Source organism: Solanum lycopersicum, chromosome 3 (assembly GCF_036512215.1).
Source record: "Solanum lycopersicum chromosome 3, SLM_r2.1".
NCBI lineage: Eukaryota > Viridiplantae > Streptophyta > Magnoliopsida > Solanales > Solanaceae > Solanum > Solanum lycopersicum.
Genome location: NC_090802.1, coordinates 13,827,911 through 13,848,320, shown reverse-complemented (window position 1 = coordinate 13,848,320; position 20,410 = coordinate 13,827,911). Strand labels below are relative to the sequence as shown.

The following is a 20,410-nucleotide window of genomic DNA, read 5'->3' as shown; positions in this document are numbered from 1 at the left end:
TTGGGAAGATCTTTCCAACGCTCGATTCTGATGTAGGATGAGGGAATATGCCTTTCGAAATTTGGGCTGTTGGATTAACGAAGTTCCAATCCGGATTTTTGTAAGGGTAAATTAGTCTTTTCACCTAAATATTTTCTAATTCGTTTTAAAGGTCTATTAGAAATAAAAATAAGCCTTAAGTCAGTTTTAAAAAAGTTATTCACGCTTCGCGCTTGAGAGAAAAGAGAGGAGAAGAAGAAGAAGGGAGGAAGATCAAGATTTCGCCTAGAAACGCCAAGGATTCTTGTAAAATTCGTCGGGGGTGATCCCTATTGAGGTATGTGAGATATTTATCTGTTAGGTTAGTTCACTCACACACCAACTTGTGTAATTCAAAGAGTTATGAGTAGATTGATTGAGGAAAAATGAAGTTTTTGAAGAAAAATGGTTGAATTCTTGTTGGTTGAATTGTATCATGCCTTTAGTTTATTTGATTCGTGTTTTCGAGCTATTTTTTGAGTCGAATCAATTGGGTATTGAGGGTATTAATGATCCTAAGTGTTTGAGAAAAAAATTCATGGAAGTTTAAAGGGTTTAGAGATGAAAAACATAAAAGAAAAGTCGGAACGCCTATCTGTCAGGCCCTGGAGTGCCGCACCAGCAAGAGTCCCACAAGATAGACTCTATATGACAGGCTCTGGCGCGTGGCGGATAGTTTCTGTTCGTCAGGATTCAGTGCCCTGCGCCTCTTGGAGCGTCAAGTTTACTGGAGACCCCATTCTTTCTCACTCTTTTAGCACTAGTTCCTAAGTGACGTAACCACATTTCTTAGTTGATTCCAATACTCTAAGGTACATCTAAACATCATGAAATTATCCATAACCATGAGATCATGAACCTTACACCCATAATCCAATTCAAGAAAATTTAAGATCAAAGTCAAAGAAGTTAAGGAGTCAAGTCTAAAGCTAAGAAGTAAGTCAAAGTAAAATTCTTAAAGGTTTTCAAGAGTTTCATTTAAACATTTTGACTTTGTTTTAAGACTTAAGTTTCAAGCTAAGTAAAGAGTTAAGTTGAAATTCTTTTCTTCAATGGTATATGGGGACTAAGTATTTCAAAGAAACTTAAAATGTTTTAACATTTAAACTAGTAAGGAAACTTTGATTTCCGAGGAGCCTTAGGGCTAGTTTTCATAATAGAACTACAACTTTCTAAAAGAAGCAAACAGAGAAACTATGATTTTCAATATAGCCTTGAACTAAATATTTTGAGAACTTACTCAAAACCACAAAATCAACATATTTTTTAAAAATATAAAGTCGATATATTTTTGGGAATAGTATTGAGCACCGATATTGTAACGACCCTTTGGATCGCTTCGTGTGTTAAAACCTTATGTTTCATAAAATACTTTCTGATATATTCTAAGTGAATATTTTGGACTATTCGTAATTATAATTATAAAATTAGTAGGGTAGTTTTAATAATTAATTTACTTTGTGGTTAAAGAAGAATAACATAAAAATTAATAGTAGCTTATTTTACCATTTTTATGATTAGTCATATAATAAGTAGGGTTAATATTTTCTTGGTGATACCACAAACTGTTCAAGACTCTTGTTTTCTTTTGTTGTCGGCGCCGTGGATAAAGACCATTAGGAAAGAGGTAAGAACTTCACCCAATTCTCAAATTTATTTTACAAACAATGAATAATAGTTTGGTGGGTATTAATCCACGTTAATATTATTTAATTGTATTGTAAAGTGAGGAAGGTTAATGCATTATAATATATATTATATGTGTATGAAGAAAGTGAGGAATGTTAATATATATATATATATATATATATATATATATATATATATATATGTATGTATGTATATTATATTGTTTGATAGAAAATGTATATATATATATATATATATATATATATATGTATGTATGTATATTATATTGTTTGATAGAAAATGAATTAAGGTACAAACCTGCAAATGGATTGCTACTTGAGGAAAAAGAGGATTAATGCATGTGTGCCACTGGTCTCGTGACCAGTGGCTTCAATTGTTAACGTTAGTGGGAAATTAGGAAATTGGGTTCAAGGTGTTGCTGCCACTGGTTTCGTAACTAGTGGCCTAATATTAATATTATAAAATTTTGTTATGATATAAGAAATTAAAGTTTGATATATTGAGATAGTTAATTAAATATTTGGTGTATTATATTATATGATTATTATTAAAATTGGGCTAAGTGGAGGAATTAAGACTTACTCTTACGCTTGAACTTTAGGAAATATATATATAAATTTAGGTGAATTTTGGGTCTAGGCTAGACATAGAGTAATATGATGTCTGTAGACTCGTTAACTTACAAATATGCATATATATTTGATAGATTGGAAAGGTTCTGAAGAATTGAGGAAAGGAAAAGAATTGTAAAAGTAGCTTGCGTGACTTCGGTTCTTCGGTGGAGGTAGGTTATGGTTTATTTCTATTTGATAGATAAACTCTAAATAGCGATTGATATGTATTGAGTGATATTGAAAAGTCTCCTATGTACTTGATGGTGTGGTTGTATGTTTTGATTGTGTGATTTGTGGTTGACCTAAAATTATGAGACTGTTGAATTTCTAATCTTGAACCTCTCTATTAAAATGACGTCTTGAATAAAGAAGGCTTGATGAAATGAAATAATGAGATGATTGAATCGTAGTGTCACGTTCCGACACGGTATTATGGGATCGGAGTGTCACGTTCCGATACGATATATGGGATCAGAGTGTCACGTTCCGACACAATAACATTAAAGGTAAGGAATATTGAAGTAACTTAATATACTTAATCTCAAAGAACCAATAATCCAAATGAGTATGGTGTGGAGGCATGAGTCCTCATAGGGTGCTTGATGTTGTACCTATTATGGTGTTGTTGTCAATGGTTCATGTGTTTGTTTCTTGCCACCTGTTAAGTATTGTAGTTAATTTTATATTATTATTCAATATATATTGGTCTCTATTTTGAGTTGACCGATGATACCTACTCAGTACGTGTTCATTGTACTGAACCCTTCTTGTATTTTCTTCTCTGTTTTTTTTGTGGAGTGCAGCAAGTGTACCATCGACTTCGACTCGCCCTCAGCTCTAGCCAGTCTCAACACATCAGAGTTCAGGGTGAGCTATTAATTCTAGCTCGTGCTGCATTCTCTCATTCACGTCTTGATGTCTTTGGATTTCGAACATGGACCATCTGTTTGCTTATTTTGGTTTCTTAAACACTCTTAGACTTGGTAATTTTAAAATAGGTGTCCTTGACGTGATGACTATCAGATTTTGGGATAATAAGCATTAAACTTGAGAAACTTATTTAAATTGGTTACTTAATAACTTTTGAAGCTTCCGCATTATTTTTGTTATTTATAGTTGAGCTATTTGTATATATTGGAGTTCAGACTTGTTGGTTCGCCCACATAGTGGGGGTAAGTGTGGGTGCCACTCACGATACATTTTGGGTCGTGACAAACTTTGTATCAGAGCGTTAGTTTCGTTGATCTCATCATACAAGGACAAGTTTAGTAGAGTCTTGCAGAACGGTATAGGGACACCTTTACTTTTATTCGAGAAGGTATAGGACTTCAGGAAAACTCCATTCTTTCTTTCTTTCGTGCTATTACTTGGATCCAATTGGTATCTGACCTTCTCACTCTATTTCACAGATGGTTAGAACTAGAGCAACAACTGTGCCAACACCAACACCGGAAGACAGTGTACGTCTTTGACAATCATTGAGCCTGTAAGTCGAGGAGGAGCAGTGACAAGAGGCCGTGGTAGGGGTCGCAGGAGGACGCCCACTAGAGGCAGAGGACAAACACCTGATCCTGCTAGGAATAAAGCAGTGACTCCTCCACCGACTTATGAGGTAGTGAGAGCGGGTGAAGAAGGGGAAAATGAGCAGATTCAGGATAAGGAAGTACCACCCCAGCCTACCCCAGAGATGATTATTTAGGTTCTTATCTTAGCGGGTTATCTGATCAGGGCCAGACACCTCCAGTGTTTTCTGCACCAGCACCTCAGGTTCAGGGAGTACAACATGCAGTTGCTGTGGCTCCCCGCATAGATGCAACATTGGAAATAGGCACGTTTCCTCGATTGACTACACTGTCTATAATAACAAGTGATCAGCATGAACTTTTCATTAAGTTCTTAAAGTTGAAACCTCCAGTCTTCAAGGGTGCTGAATCTGAAGATGCCTATGATTTTCTGGTTGATTGTCACGAGCTGCTACATAAGATGGACATAGTAGAACGATTCGGTGTTGAGTTTGTGACCTACCAGTTTCAGGGGGATGGCAAAATGTGGTGGCGCTTGTATGTTGAGTGTCAACCAGCAAGGGCACCACCTATGACTTGGACATCATTTTCTAGCTTATTTATGGAGAAATATATACCCCGGACTTTGAGGGATAGGAGGAGAGATGAGTTCCTGAGTCTAGGGCAAGGAAGGATGTCTATTGCTGCTTATGAGGACAAATTTCGTGCACTATCCAGGTATGCCACTCAGCTTTGCTTCAGTCCACAAAAAGGGATTCGCCGCTTTGTGAAAGGATTGAGGTCTGATTTGCAGATTCCAGCCTTACATGTAGCTGCTGCAGTAAAATCCTTTCAGGAAGTGGTTGATTTTGTGATAGAGGTAGACGGGGTGAAGCCAGACGACTTCACCACAATGTCGACATTTAAGAAGTTCCGTAAGGGAGGTGAGTTTAGTGGTTCTTACTCCAGAGGGTAGAGTTCAGGAGGTTACCCATCCCGTCCTATTCAGTCCTCATTGCAGGCTTCAGCTGGGGGTCCATATCCGACCAGTCAGCCTTTTTCTGAGTTTGGAGGTTATCTCCAGACTTCATCATTTTCACAGAGACCTATACTTGACTCCAGGAATTGTTATGGATGTGGAGAGGCGGGACATATTAGGAAATATTGTCCAAAACAGAGTTACAGACCCTTAGTAGTTAGAGGTAGAGGTGGTCATGGTAGAGGCCGCCATTCTGGAGGACGTGGTGGCCAAGGTAATGGTGGTTACCAATTCTATCGGGGTGGAGGGAAAGTTGGAACTAATGTAGCACAGCTTAGTAGGGGCAATGGTCAGACGGGTGATAGGGCCCATTGTTATGCTTGCCTTGGGAGGTCTGAAGCAGAGACATATGATGTTGTTATCACAGGTACTCTATTGGTCTGTGATTGCATAGCTTCTGTATTGTTTGATCCTGGATCCACATTTTCGTATGTATTTTCCTCATTTGCTACTGGTCTTGATTTATATTGTGATTTGCTTGACATGCCTATTCATGTCTCTACTCCTGTGGGTGAGTCTGTTATAGTTAAGAAGGTGTATAGGTCTTTCCTTGTGACTTTTGTGGGAAGCAATATTTATGTAGATTTGATTATTCTAGAGATGGTTGATTTTGATGTAATTCTGGTTATGACTGGGCTTTCTCCAAATTTTGCAATCCTAGATTGTAATGCTAAAACTGTGACATTGGCCAATCATGGGACAGATCCGCTAGTGTGGGAGGGTGACTACATTTCCATTCCAGTTCATATTATCTCTTTTCTTCGTGCTAAGAGGATGGTGAGTAAGAGTTGTTTAGCTTTCTTGGCACATCTCAGGGATGATACTTCAAAAGTACCTTCGATTGAGTCTGTTTTGATAGTCCGTGAGTTTCTGGATATTTTTTCCTGCAGACCTTCCTGGTATTCCACCGGATAGGGATATTGATTGTTGTATTGATATGGAGCCGGGTACTCGCCCCATTTCCATTCCCCCTTATAGAATGGCTCTAGTTGAGTTAAGAGAGTTAAAGGCCTAACTTTAGGAGTTGTTAGATAAAGGTTTTATTAGACCAAGTGCATCCCCTTGGGGTGCTCCTATTTTATTTGTGAAGAAGAAAGATGGAAGTTTTAGGACAGGCAACTGTAAGGTAACTATTAAGAACAAGTATCCCATTCCCCGCATTGATGATTTGTTCGATCAGTTACAAGGTGCTTGTGTCTTCTCTAAAATTGATTTGAGATCCAGTTATCATCAATTAAAAATACGGGCAACAGATGTGCCAAAGACTGCTTTTCGAACCATGTATGGGATTATGAATTCTTAGTAATGTCTTTTGGGCTTACGAATGCCCCTGCTACTTTCTTGAGCATGATGAACGGGATTTTTAAGCCATATCTGGACCTCTTTGTTATTGTATTTATTGATGATATACTGATATACTCAAAGAGCAAGGAAGAACATGAGGAGCATTTGAGAATTGTATTGGAGCTGTTAAGGGAGAAAAGGCTTTATGCCAAATTCTCCAAGTGTGAGTTTTGGCTAGATTCAGTGTCCTTCTTGGGGCACGTGGTTTCTAAGGAGGGAGTTATGGTGGATCCTTCTAAGATTTGAAGCAGTGACGAGTTGGGTAAGGCCTATGAATGTTTCAGAGGTAAGGAGTTTTGTTGGTTTAGCTAGCTACTACTGTCGATTCGTCAAGGGATTTTCTTATATTGCTTCCCAGTTGACAAATTTGACTAAGCCGAATGTTCCATTTGTATGGTCGGACGAATGTGAAGAAAGCTTCCAGAAACTCAAGACCTAGTTGATTACTGCACTAATTCTTACCTTGCCAGTGGAAGGTAAGAATTTTATTGTTTATTGTGATGCATGTTATTCTGATGTGGGTGCAGTGCTAATGCAGGAGAGGAATGTAATTGCTTATGCTTTGAGGCAATTGAAAGTGCATGAACGTAGCTATCCAACCCATGATTTGGAGTTGGCTGCAGTTATATTTGCATTAAGGCAATGGAGACATTATCTATATAGGGTCAAGTGTGAAGTTATACAGATCATCGTAGTTTACAATATGTCTTTACTCAGAAAGATTTAAATTTGAGGCGGAGGAGGTGGATGGAAATATTGAAAGACTATGATATTACTATTTTGTATCACCCAGGAAAAGCTAATGTTGTAGCAGATGCTTCAAGTAGAAAAGCAGGGAGCATGGGTAGTTTAGCCCACTTACAGGTTTCTAGACGCCCATTGGCTAGAGATGTTTAGATTCTGGATAATGACTTTATGAGGCTGAAAGTACTAGAGAAAGGAGGATTTTTGGCCTCTGTGGAGGCAAAATCTTCTTTTCTTGACCAGATAAAGGGAAATCAGTTTGCTGATGAGAACGTGAGCCGAATTCGAGATATGGTATTGCGGGGAGAGGCTAAAGAGGCGGTAATTGATGAAGAAGGTTTCTTGAGGATTAAGGGAAGAGTATGTGTGCCCCGTGTAGATGATTTGATTCACATTATTCTTATAGAGGATCATAGTTCGAGGTATTCTATACATCCTGGTGCAACCAAGATGTATCGTGATCTAAGGCAACATTATTGATAAAGTAGAATAAAATGTGACATTGTTGTTTTTGTTGCCTAATGCACAAATTGTCAGCAGGTAAAGTATGAACATCAGAGGAGAAGAGGTACACTTCAGAGAATGTCCATTCCTGAATGGAAGTGGGAAAGAATTGCAATGGATTTCGTAGTTGGTCTTCCAAAGACATTGGGTAAGTTTGATTCTATTTGGGTAATTGTTGACAGGTTAACTAAGTCTGCTCATTTTATTCTAGTTAAAATGACTTACAATGCAGAGAAGTTAGCCAAACTCTATGTCTCTGAGATTATTCGATTGCATGGAGTTCCACTTTCCATCATATCAGATAGAGGTACGCAATTTAAATTTATGTTTTGGACGACATTACATGCTAAATTAGGTACTAGACTGGATCTTAGTACTGCATTTCACCCTCAGATAGATGGTCAATCTGAGCGAACGATTCAGGTGTTGGAGGATATGCTTCGTGCATGTGTGATAGAATTTGGTGGTCATTGGGATAAATTCTTACCCTTAGCAGAGTTTTCGTACAACAATAGCTATCATTCGAGTATTGATATGGCCCCATTTGAGGCATTGTATGGGAGGACATCTAGGTCTCCCGTTGGTTGGTTTGATGCATTTGAGATTAGACCTTGGGGTACTGATCTTCTGAGGGACTCATTAGAAAAAGTGAAATTTATTCAAGAAAAGCTTTTAGCAGCTCAGAGTAGGCAGAAGGAATATGCAGATCGAAAGGTAAGATACTTGGATTTTATGGAGGGTGAACAAGTCTTGCTGAAGGTTTCACCCATGAAACGTGTGATGTGGTTTGGTAAGCGAGGTAAGCTTAGTTCGAGGTATATTGGACCATTCGAAGTTCTTAAGCGCGTGGGGGAGGTGGCCTATGAATTGGCCTTGCCTCCAGGGCTGTCAAGAGTGCACCCGGTATTTCATGTGTCAGTGCTAAAAAAATACCGCGGTGATGGAAATTACATTATTCGTTGGCATTAAGTTCTTCTTGATGAGAATCTGTCTTATGAGGAGGAGCCTGTTGCTATTCTAGATAGGGAGGTCCACAAGTTGAGATCAAAGGAGATTGCATCTATCAAGGTTCAGTGGAAGAATCAGCCAGTCGAAGAGTCCACTTGGGAGAGTGAGGCTGATATGCGTAAAAGATATCCTCACATTTTTACCAATTAAGGTACCTTTCCTTAATCTCACTTTCTTTTGATCGTTCGAGGACGAACAATGGGTAAATTTGTATCTATTGTAATCACCCTTTGGGTCGTTTCGTGTGTTAAAACCTTATATTTCATAAAATACTTTTCGATATATTCTAAGTGTATATTTTGGACTATTCGTAATTATAATTATAAAATTAGTGGGGTAGTTTTAATAATTAATATACTTTGTGGTTAAAGAACATAACGTAAAAATTAATAGTAGCTTATTTTTACCATTTTTATGATTAGTCCTATAATAAGTAGGGTTAATATTTTCTTGGTGATACCACAAACTGTTTAAGACTCTTGTTTTATTTTGTTGTCGGCGTTGTGGATAAAGACCGATAGGAAAGAGGTAAGAACTTCACCCAATTCTCAAATTTATTTTATAAACAATGAATAATAGTTTGGTGGGTATTAATTCTCGTTAATATTATTTAATTGTATTGGAAAGTGAGGAAGGTTAATGCATATATATATATATATATATATATATATATATATATATATATATATATATATATTATATTGTTTATTGTTTGATACAGAATGAATTAAGGGACAAACCTGCAAATGGATTGCTACTTGAGGAAAAAGAGGATTAATGCATGTGTGCCACTGGTCTCGTGACCAGTGGCTTCAATTGTTAACGTTAGTGGGAAATTAGGAAATTGGCTTCATGGTGTTGCTATTCTGCCACTGGTTTCATAACCAGTGGCCTAATATTAATATTATAAAATTTTGTTATGATATAAGAAATTAAAGTTTGATATATTGAGATAGGTAATTAAATATTTGGTGTATTATATTATATGATTATTATTAAAATTGTGCTAAGTGGAGGAATTAAGACTTACTCTTAGGTTTGAATTTTAGGAAATATATATATAAAGTTAGGTGAATTTCGGGTCTAAGCTAGACATAGAGTAATATGATGTCTGTAGACTCGTTAACTTACAAATATGCATATATATATTTGATAGATTGGAAAGGTTCAGAAGAATTGAGGAAAGGAAAAGTATTGTAAAAGTAGCTTGCGCGACTCCGGTTCTTCGGTGGAGGTAGGTTATGGTTTATTTCTATTTGATAGATAAACTCTAAATAACGATTGATATGTATTGAGTGATATTGTAAAGTCTCCTATGTACTTGATGGTGTGGTTGTATGTTTTGATGTTGTGGTTTGTGGTTGGCCTAAAATTATGAGACGGTTGAATTTTTAATCTTGAACCGTCTCTATTAAAATGACGTCTTGAATAAAGAAGGCTTGATGAAATGAAATAATGAGATAATTAGATCGGATTGTCACGTTCCGACACGGTATTATGGGATCGGAGTGTCACGTTCCGACACGATATATGGGATCAGAGTGTCACGTTCTGACACAATAACATTAAAAGTAAGGAATCTTGAAGTAACTTAATATACTTAATCTCAAAGAACCAATAATCCAAATGAGTATGGTGTGGAGGCATGAGTCCTCATAGAGGTGCTTGATGTTGTGATTGATGGTGTACCTATTTTGGTGTTGTTGTCAATGGTTCATGTGTTTGTTGCTTGCCACCTGTTAAGTATTGTAGTTGATTTTATATTATTATTCAATATATATTGGTCTCTATTTTGAGTTGGCCGATGATACCTACTCAGTACGTATTCATTGTACTGACCCCTACTTGTATTTTCTTCTCTGTTTTTTTTGTGGAGTGCAGCAAGTGTACCATCGACTTCGACTCGCCCTCAGCTCTAGCCAGTCTCCAGCACATCAGAGTTCAGGGTGAGCTATTAATTCTAGCTCGTGCTGGATTCTCTCATTCACGTCTTGTTGTCTTTGGATTTCGGACATGGACCATCTTTTTTGCTTATTTTGATTTTTTAAACACTCTTAGACTTGGTAATTTGAAAATAGGTGTCCTTGACGTGATGACTATCAGATTTTGGGATAATAAGCATTAAACTTGAGAAACTTATTTAAATTTGTTACTTAATAACTTTTGAAGCTTCCGCATTATTTTTGTTATTTATAGTTGAGATATTTGTATATGTTGGGGTTCAGACTTGTTGGTTCGCCCACATAGCGGGGGTAAGTGTGGGTGCCACTCACGATACATTTTGGGTCGTGACAGATATGAGGGAGAGTTCAGACAACTCATAACCCCCATAAACCATGTAGCCACCATGGGTAGAAAATGTTCATACTTTCTGGATGAACTCTTTTCACAGTAGACTAGCGGATCCATTTGGCAGTTCAGGTCTTATACCTTTGACTGGGTATAAGATGAGCTGACAACGTGAGAAATACCGTTGTATTATCACTATAAATCTTAAGTGATGGTTGTAGGTTAGAGAAACTCCCGCAGAAATTATTGTATTCATATATACATCAATTTACTTGTATTTTTACATACATACTAAAGTTTATTGTATCTTGTATACATTCAGAATTTACAACATGTTTCAGACAACTTTTCTTTATAGTGCATTTTCTTTTAAATTTGCTTTATATTGAAATGAGTTAGTTATTCATGAATTGAGCAGATCCATGGTAAGTGTTTCTTCTTATTACTGGTCGAGCTGAAGTATTATTTAGTATTTCAACTCGCATACTCGTACACTCAATGTACTGCTACCAGTTAGCCTACATCATATCATGATGCACACGCAGGTAATTAGAATCAACATCTGGTGTACAGTTGATCCAGTGAGCAGCTCAGATTCAGTTGGTGAGCCTCCTTTCATCCCAGAGGGCATATTTATCTTTTAGTTATTTGCTTTAGTATTTAGTTGTAAGGATGATTAGGGGTCCTGTCCCAACATCTCTGTTTAGTTTAGATGCTTCATAGACAGATAATGTTAGTTTTATTTGGTCTTTCATTTCACTTGTAAATACATTGGGTAGCCTTTTCAGCTAAGTACTATTTCACTTGTAAATACATTGGATAGCCATTTCGGCTAAGTACTATTTTAATGTTATTTCTTGAGTTATCTCTTGTATTTAAGTCTTCCGTTAGGTTAAGTAAGTAAGATCAAGAGTTCGTGCAAAACCAACAATGGTCATTGTGTGTCAGTCACGTCCAGGGTGTAGATTGAGGGCATGACATAAATTTTTTCCTTGCTTATCTTCATCTCCTCTGCACACCAATACTATTTTCTTTCCTCCTCCAACCTCCAAACAAAAAAAATCTTGGTCACCGCACTACTAGATATGACCGAAAAACCTCTTCACCGTGATGAACACACCCTCACCGACTCCATTCTCCTCTCCACTAGCCAGTGAGAGAAATCCGCTATACAAATTTGATAATCATACTCATTTTCTTTTTGATTCCAAATCAATCGATTGTTCTTGTGCTGATTTCGTTTGCAGTGGGTTCCACATAACCTGGACAAATAATTTTTTTTGCTTTGACTTTATTTAACATTTGGTTCTCTTAAGCATTTCGGCCAACAGGTTCTATGCAGAGAGAAGGATCGAGAATGAAGAAGGAGGTTTACTCTTGTTTGTGAGCTCGACTTTTAGAATCCCTCATTCAATCAGCTCAGGATCTTCATATTTCTCCGATCATCAAATACTCAGCATTGTCAACTTTTGCCAACCGATTCTATCCATCTCTTACCGGAGAAGGGACCGAGGATGCTAAGAGCTGACTCTTACATCCTCTGAGAGAAAGCAATTTTAAGCTATTTGCGCTTGTTGCAATATGGACCTTAAGCAAAATAAACGATTCTCCTTCTCTAAGTGTCAAATCCTTCAAGTCTCTCGCTGACAACACCATTAAAGAGCAAGAATTTACAACAAAGGATTTTCAGGAAGCTGAGCTAGTGACTGAAATTTGAGACCGGCATGTTAAACATTCCCTTCCGTTCTGATGAATTAAGCTTTGGGGAAGAAGAAATGACTTTTTAATTGTTATTTTTAAAAAAAATATTTTTTTGATGATCGGCCATGGCAAGATGTCGATGTGCTCAGATGTTAATTTCACTTCTTTTTTCTTTCCTTTTTTTAAGATTATGTCTATTGTTTTGTTTTACGTGCTGACTCTTCATTTTCTTTTCAGCTGGGCCATGACAATATGTTGAAGAATATATTTTGTATTTATTTTGATTTTTAGTATAATAAGCCATACGACCATTTGAGTTTTAAAAAAAATTAACCTGAAAAAGTTATTACTCGCCTTAAGGTGCGTGAAGTCACACTTTTGCCAATTCAGTCATTTAAAGACACATAATATTTGTAAATAATGAGAGAAATTTGTTAAATTGTGTTTTATTGATTTTGAGGATCCAAACGACGAAGGGGTAAGTGGAAGGGTTCAGAATACAAATTGATACAAGCATAAGAATCTACCAGACCATTTTGATAAAAAAATTAATCACGACAACTCCCAAATGTAGCTAGTATATTCTAAAAATGCATAGCTGCAATAGAGAAAACATATCTTTCTGGAAAAAGTCACTCTTATGTTCTCCAACTCCCATAACTACAGTTGCAAGCTTCATTTATTTAATATTTGTCTTGAAAAAATATTTTTCAATACATTTTGATCAATTAAACACGTAAATTGAAAAACATTGTCCTATTATTATATCATATCCATTATGTGTACAATTGTTAATGACTTCATGTAAACAACTATATAGGTGATTTGACAAGTTATGATACAATTTTTCCTTATAGATATGACTTTAAATGGGACAGTATGAAGGTCGGACATAAAGATATGTGAGTGTTGTAGCATTCTTTGCGGGAGAGGGCGTGGGCTTGCCTCTCATCCCCTCTTTTCCTTTCATCAGTACAATTTAGTTATCACATCATTTTTTATTCTTCGATTCTTATTAATATACACATATCTATTGTTTTATCTGTTTTGTGTCTTGCTACTTTGTTGGCCTTTTCTTATAATCCTGCATTAGGTGCTTGATCATTTGAGCCGAGGATTATTGGAAATTGTATTTCTATCACTTAAAAATAAGTAATATTAGAGCTTGGTACATCCTACTAATTCTAGACCTTACTTAGCTTATAAAATTAAATTGAAGTCTGTTATTATAATTATAAGAATATAGAGTTATTAAAAATATTTGTAAGATAATAAAATCAAAGATCAAACATGATATTAGGACGCAAAATTTTGCTTAGATTAATGAGAAAGGATGATTCCTTAATTACCTGTTTTAGCCGTACTACAAACTAATGAAAGGATCATACATGTCTTCCTCTCTATTACATACCCTTTTATGATAAGGAGAATCAAGGGGACAAGACAACTATCACACATGTTATAAAATAACATTAGTAATATACTTGCCATCATATCATTCTCTCGTTCCACTTATTCTAACATCAAAGTTGAATTATCGTTTTGCTATTCCATTTAATTAAAATGATTAAATGTCTAATTAAATAATAATATTTTAATTACATAATAAGATAATTTGAATTTCAAGAGTTGTAGTTTAATTCTTTAATTATGACATTACAAATTTCTTTTGTTTTTACTTCTTTTTAGCTTCCATATGTTAAAAAACTTTTCATATCCTTTTACCTTCTACAAAACCAATAGCTTTAGCCTTTGGTCCTTTGTAAATTTATTATAATTCTTTGTTCTTTAAATGCTAAAAATTTGATGTATGATCAACACCCTCTGGATAAATGTATATTTTAATATTAGTTTTTTTCAATTAACTTTCCTTTAAGTTGTGTAGACCTCTGTTCTGCTTTTAATAATTTTTGTTCTCTTTTACTCTTTTTTGTTCATTGTTTGCATCTTCAATCTTTAGATTTTATTTTATATTAATTACATGACTTGTGTTTCTTTTAAGAAAAAGAAATTTATGCTAATTAATATAGAATACACGTGTTTGAGAACTAGTCTATATCTACATATATTCATCTATCTATCTATCTACTATCTATATATTTGTCTGTCTATCTATCTATCTATCTATCTATATTATTTTAAAAGTATGAAATCCTAACGTGAATGTTAAATTACTAATATATTCTTAATGTAAGTTGTGATTTTTTCAATGAGCTGTGACTTTACAATAAGTTGTGACTTTTTTCGAAGGATTGTGATTTTTCGATGAGTTGTGACTTTTTCAATTGTTGTGACTTTTTCAAAGGGTTGTGACTTCTCGAAAAGGTCATGGCTTTTCAAATAAGACATAAAAAACATTTATTCATACTATCCTTTGTTGACTATAAATAAAGGGACTTCCTCTCATTTTTCAACCACAATTTTTTAATCTTCTACTCGTCTTGTTCTTGCATTTTTTTGTGATTTATTATCTTTGAGTTGGTTTGTAGTTTAGAGGAATATGAGGTACCACTATTCAGATGACATAAGTCATTTTATCCTAAGAGGGTATATTCCATAACCTCGAGTACTTGAGGACAATAATTTTAATGATTTAATGATAACTTTTTGCTTAATATATATATTAGTATGTAATGTTCCAATATATGAAGTTGACATGGTGTAGTCTAAATTAATTTTTTTGTTAACAATTTCTCTGGTGGTGTACATATGTGCTTCTGAGCATCTTTTCCAAAAATTAGAGAATTGTTACGATTTATTTTAATGCTCAAGATATTTTTTGCTTAATATATACATTGTATTAATGTTCCAATATATGAAGTGAACATGGTGTAGTCCAAAATATGTTTTTTAACAATCTCTTGTGATATAGTTATGTGCTTCTGAATATCTTTTTTAAAATTTAGAGAATTGTTACGATTTGTTTTTGATGCTCAAGACAAAAGAATGACTTTATTTATCAATGCTACTTGTGTGATTTAGAATATCATAATGTTTGCTCCAAAATACTTATTACTATATAAACATTAGGTAAATTGACCGCTCTTCGCGTAGTGGTGAACTACGTCAATGATCTACTTTTGAACATTTGACAATACCCGATGATAAATTATCAAGAATATTTTATTCAAAGAATAAATGAAAACGTTTATGAATTTTGTTATTAATTTTTCATTTTACTGTAGTTGTTCATCACCAAAGTGTTTAGAAAAGATATGCGATTGTTTCATCATCTATATTTGGATTTTCAAAAAGTAGTACAAACATTTTATTCATTAATTTCAAGGGCTTTTCTCCTATTCAAGACCTCTACAAACAGAATTTAAATATTATACATCTTATATAATTAGTTGTGCAGTTGATAATTTAATTAAAATATAAGAACACATATCTTAGAGTTCAATGAAATAATGTATAAGAACACATATCTTAGAGTTCAATGAAATAATGTATGTTGCTCAAATAATTTGGATTAAATGATGTCTTGGCAAATGCCTTATTCAAAATCATGCGTAGTCCATGACACTACTTTGATAGTCACAACTTTTCATGAAATGGAAGACTATTTCGAAAATAAATAAGTTAAAATAGAATCTTGGTTTATGGTGGCGCCACATAGGCGGACCCAATGTTCTCTTTGATATAAATATAAGATATAAGATTACTTTTTTATTTTATTGATTTGCTATTTCTTAATATTTCAGCATTTTAGATGAAGAAAAGTTCATATAACTTGTATAATTATATAAGATAAATATTTTTATTAATGCAAATAAATATTTATATTTGGGTAGGTATTGCATTTAACTTAAGTATTTATGTCACAAATGTAATATCAAGTTAACAAGATCTTCTAACTTCAAAAAAATTATTTTAAAATGTTCCAATTTTTTTTTTAAAATAAAAATAGCTCACAACAAATGTGAAAATATCTGAATATATAAAATGTAGTTGTTTACTTTACAATGTTCATATGACATCTAAACATCTCGTTAGATGACAATAAAAATACAAACCAAATATTGTGTATAAGATAATATTAGTGAGATAAGATTAATTACATAATTAACCTCATCAAATTGAAATAAATATGTACATTATTGCATTTAACTAATAATTTTTTTCACTAATCATCTTCATAGGTTTGCATGAATAAGAAAATATATGACGCTCAAAGTTGAACATTCACAGATGAATCTGTAATATTATTCAACTTATTATTCAAATCTTCGCTTAAATAAGCAATACTATTTACTATATCATATATTTTTGAATTTCGTAATCACGTGCAATACACGTGTCAAAAAATTAGTATTATTACAAGTGAGAACAAATAATAAAATAAAAGTTGAGTTACAATTTTGTCCCCATTATAAATTAAAATGTTATATAATATTTAACTGTTTAATTTCAAATATTAAACTGTATCATTTTAATAAAGATGTTAATAACTCTTGCACTTTCTTAAATTAATTTCTAATTAAAATATCTAATTTAGTAGTGCTTATCGCCCATCTATATGTAAATTAAAATTTAATCATTATTCAATATCATATCGTATTAATCGTATTATATTAAAAGTAGAAAAATCAAAAGTGTAGAGCTGGATTTCTATCTTCCCCTTACACTAAATTATTATTCTTATTTATAAAAAATTAACTAATTAAATATTAAATATTTCTAAAAAAATTAAATGTCCATTTTTCATTCACTAAATTAACACTTTTCCAAAAATAACTTATGCTTAGAAACTAAATTATACACAATTATTAATGTTTCAATTCACACACCCAAAAAAAACATATCTTTTAGGAATTTCCAAGGTTATTTTGAAATTTACCAGCACTTTAATATAATTAATGTATTAGCAAAAATTTACTCGTCCAAGAAAACATGTTAATATTCTCACCATTTATATCATGATTTGCACTTATGTAAATTTTGTCTATACACAATCTCTAATAATTTCTGAATTATCCCTACATTTTTCATCTATAAATATGAAAAATATTGAAGGAAACAACATGATGTGATATAAGGAATGAACAAGTTAAGAGTTGAGGGATCCACTTCTTTAGAGATGAACAACGCATTATTTTTTTACCTTTCTTTAGAAGAACAAATGTGAATGATCTTTAGGACGGATATGATTTTTAGTACATAACTTCCTTCTTAAATTAAAATAAAGGGTCATGCATTAAAATATAAGATCACGACTCTTTATCAGTGTGATGTAATTTGTAAAATAAAATTAATTATAATTTACTCCATTTTCTCAATGATTAAATTATTATCCTATATTAATTAATAATAAAAGTTATTTAATATGTTCTTATGATTTCATTAATTACTTATATATGTTTCTTTCTTAGTAAGGGGTGTGTAAGATAAAATATATAAAAGTATATTTTGTATTAATTTTTTTAAGGGGGTACAAGATTGAAACAAAACTGAATAATTTCAAATGGAGGAAGTAACATATAATTAAATTATTAATAATTTCTTTAATTCACGAAATAAATATTGATATAAATGTTTATCATCATATATTTATCTATTTGTCTCATTTTGAGAAAGACAAGTTTAATGTTTCAATTTTTTATATCGTTTCATATTTTAAGTTGTCACTCCGTTGATTCTATGTTACTACATTCTAAGCTTATTTTTGAAAAAAATAATATATGATCCCTTAAGAATAAAAAAAATATTAATTATTAATTGTAGTATTCATTTTAATTAAATCTTAAGAAGTGACTATCAAATTCTTTTCATTTTTCATCTTTCAACTTATTTTCACTAAACTTTTGTTTTGCAGGTAATTAACATATGAGATAGGGATATACATATATTAATTTGTGTTTATAATTATAGTATATTAAAGAACTAAGTATTATCATCCAAGATTAGATTACAAATATTTAAACTATTTTTTGTTTAGAAATGAACTATATTCATGTAATTGAATTATAAAGGGATAATGCCCAAGTACCCCTCAGCCTAAGCCCGAAATCTCAGAGACACACTTATACTATACTAAAGTCCTATTACCCCCCTGAACTTATTTTATTAATATTTTTTTACCCCTTTTCGACCTATGTTGCACTATCTTGTATGGTTGACTTTTTTTTTCAAACTAGTGCCACGTAGGCTAAAAAGGGGTAGAAAATTACTTATAAAATAAGTTCAGGGGGGTAATAGGACCTTAATATAGCATAAGTGTGTCTCTAGGATTTCGGGCATAGATTGAGGGGGTACTTGTTTATTATCCCAATTATAAAACTATTTTTAACACAATCAAAATTTTTTTTGTCAATTTAGATGGGTACATGTGCAACGTACGTGCGCATAACTTAGTATGTATATATATATATATATATATATATATATATATATATATATATATATATATATATATATATATATATATGTATGGTGGCTAGAGAGTAGATCTAGCTTCAACTAAGACTTAATACCCAAAATTCACTCAACTTTCAATTTATACTTAAAAGCCACTCAATTATGCATTTTTCTCTGAGAAAGTCACTCCACTTTGAATTTTTTACTCAAAAGTCACTCAACTATCCACTCTTCTCTCAAAATGTCACTCAAGTTATTTAATTATTTTTAATTAAAATTTGTTGATCTTAATTATTTATATAACAACTTAAAATTTTAAAAAATAAAAATGCCATTAATTCATTTAATGACCCTCTTTACTTAACCTGATCCACTAAAAATATGATCCATTTTATGACTCTTTCTCCTCTGTTTTTTTTGCTAGTTCTCCATTGATGTTTCTTCTTCATCTCTTAGTAAATTCATTAACATTAGAATTTCTCCAATATTATATGCTTGAATTTTCTTTTGATTCGACCAAATAATATTTGATAACAAGCCCCTCTTCTTATATGCTTGAATTTTCTTCTGATTCAACTAAATAATATTTGATAACAAGCCCCTCTTCTTCATCATTGGAACATGATCCATAAACCCGGATAATGAATTTTCCAGGTCAAGTTCATCGGCATAAAACCCAATAACTCAATTGAATTGACTCAATACTGTTGTCGTCTTCATCAATGAAATTGCTCAATTTTTTGCGACCCCAGATGGATTCGTTACTTGCATTCACCTGATTATGGATTGAGTCAAAATGGTAAAATTGTATTCATAGCCATTAATGAATAAAATGTTGAATTTTGAGCTGATTTTGGATCTGTAAATGAGTTTTGTGAACAATTTCAGTTCTTGAACAGTTAAAAATTCAATTACATGAGCTACAATTAAATCACTCACGAATCTTGTTCCTTTTCCGGACAGAGTACCCATTCCTTGAAATGCATATTGTTCAAATGATGGAGATTTTGAATTTTGAGGTTTGAATCTTGAAGATGGTTTAAAAGTTGAGATTGTAAAGAGGATAAAAGTAATGAAGGATGAGAAAAACACAAAATTGAGTTTATAAATTGTGCTCCAAGCAGAGTGTTGATCGATTTTAGCAAAGAAAGATTGTTTTTTTTGTGATAATGGTTGATTCATCTTCTAGGAATAAAACAAAGAAGAACCCCATTGCTTTAACTCCATTCTTTTTTTCTCTTTCTTACACTGATACACAGTAGAGACTGGAGAAGTTATTTTTTCTGATTCTTCGTTGTTGTTTCTTTTTTCTCTTTTAGAAAGAAAACATAAGGCACATGAGGAGGAGAAATAGTCATAAAATGGATCAATATTATATTTTTAGTGGGTTGGGTCAAGTAGAATGGGTTATTAAATGGTATTTTTTATTTTTTAAAAATTTTGATTTGTTATATAAATAATTAATGTCAACAAATTTTAATTAAATAAATTGAGTGATTTTTTAAGAGAAGACTGCATAATTGAGTAACTTTTGAGTTAAAATTCAAAATTCAGTGACTTTCTAAGAGAAAAGTGTATAGTTGAGTGACTTTTGAATTAAAATTGATACTTTAGTGACTTTCTGAGAGAAAAGTACATAG

The 20,410-nt window shown here is 33.0% G+C and overlaps 1 long non-coding RNA gene across 1 annotated transcript; it reads left to right on the top strand.

Moving 5' to 3' along the window:
- Positions 1 to 177: 177 nt before the first annotated feature.
- LOC138347193 (uncharacterized) lies at positions 178 to 3,158 on the top strand. Its single transcript, XR_011219891.1, has 3 exons — positions 178 to 316; positions 2,375 to 2,452; positions 3,086 to 3,158. It is a non-coding gene; the product is annotated as an uncharacterized lncRNA (long non-coding RNA).
- Positions 3,159 to 20,410: the final 17,252 nt, after the last annotated feature.